At 38.0% G+C, this 1279-nt stretch overlaps 1 protein-coding gene across 1 annotated transcript in view; it reads right to left on the bottom strand.

Annotated features, from left to right (window-relative positions):
* WDR17 (WD repeat domain 17) overlaps nucleotides 1–1279 on the bottom strand; it is a 128196-nt gene that overhangs the window by 26744 nt on the left and 100173 nt on the right. The gene's annotated exons all lie outside the window — the stretch shown is intronic.

Below are 1279 nucleotides of genomic sequence, written 5' to 3'. Positions count from 1 at the left end.
GTTATTGCAACAACCCTCCTCATCCAGGGTCTTTCTCTCCTGCGGTGTCCCTCCATCATTCCAAACATAGTATCCTTCTTCAAAGATTAGTCCCTCCTAGCTACATGTGCAAAGAATGTGAAATGGAGCCTCAAATTCTTGCCCCCAAATCAGCTTGATTTCACTGCTAGGACAGGCCAATTAGTTCTTTTGGTAGTCCATGGTATGTTAAATACTCTTCTCCAGCACTACAACTCAAAGGCATCAATTTTTCTTCAGTCATCCTTGGTCATTTTCTAGCTATCTGATACACAGCAAGTGATTGTGAAGAGCGGGGCCTGGATCAGCTGCACCTTAGTATCTAGACTGACATCACTGCTCTTCAGCAACTCTGGAGAAGTCTCTGACACCAGACTTTTCTAATGCAATTCACCTTTTGATTTCCTGTGCTGGTGCCACGAGGATTGATTGTGGAACCAAATAAACTGAAATTGTTAACAATTTCATTCTCTTCTTCATCTATCATGATGCTTCCAATTGGCCCAGTAGAGAGAATCTTTGTTTTCTTGATGTTGAGCTTCAATCCATATTTCAGCCTATGGTCCGTGACCCTCTGCAGCAAATGCTTCAGGCCTTCCTCCGTTTCAGCAAGCAAGTTTGTGGTATCTGCATAATCTAGGTTGTTGATGAGTCTTCTTCCAATCCTGATGCCACCATCCTGCTCATAAAGTCCAGTTTCTCAGATGATCTGTTTGTATACAGATTGAAAAGGCATGGAGATGGGATGCATCCCCTTTTCTGAATGTCAGGTCAAACTCATCTGGAATTTGACCATAGACTCCAAAAACCTTTTGGAGGGTCGGTCAGATATGAGTCTGTCCTGACTTCATAGTGGCACATAACAACAACAACAAATACTGTGACAAAAGCAACAGCAATACATTTACGATCCTACACTGTTTATTGTTCAAAGTTACCACAAAGATTCCTTTAAAAAACTTGAACTTTATGAGCTTTGTATGTAAACCAGTATAAAATTAATAATAATAATAATAAATAATAATAATAATGAAGTTGTACTGTAGAAAGAACTAGGTAATCAGAATTGGATTTGAGCTAAAATTCTTATTCATGAGTAACTAACAAATTGAGGCAATTTCCTTACCTTGTCTAAACTATTTTCTTTGTAAAAAGAAATAAAATGATCACCTTTTAATGTGTGCATAAGAATTTAGTAATATGAAGCAAACATATTTTTGATACCAAAGTCAGGAAAAGACACCACCAAAATAGAAAACTA

Source organism: Elephantulus edwardii, unplaced genomic scaffold (assembly GCF_000299155.1).
Source record: "Elephantulus edwardii isolate Elephantulus edwardi_28Jun2011 unplaced genomic scaffold, EleEdw1.0 scaffold00018, whole genome shotgun sequence".
NCBI classification, from domain to species: domain Eukaryota; kingdom Metazoa; phylum Chordata; class Mammalia; order Macroscelidea; family Macroscelididae; genus Elephantulus; species Elephantulus edwardii.
The sequence above is the reverse complement of the archived record's forward strand: the minus strand, read 5'-3'. Positions and strand labels throughout refer to the sequence as shown.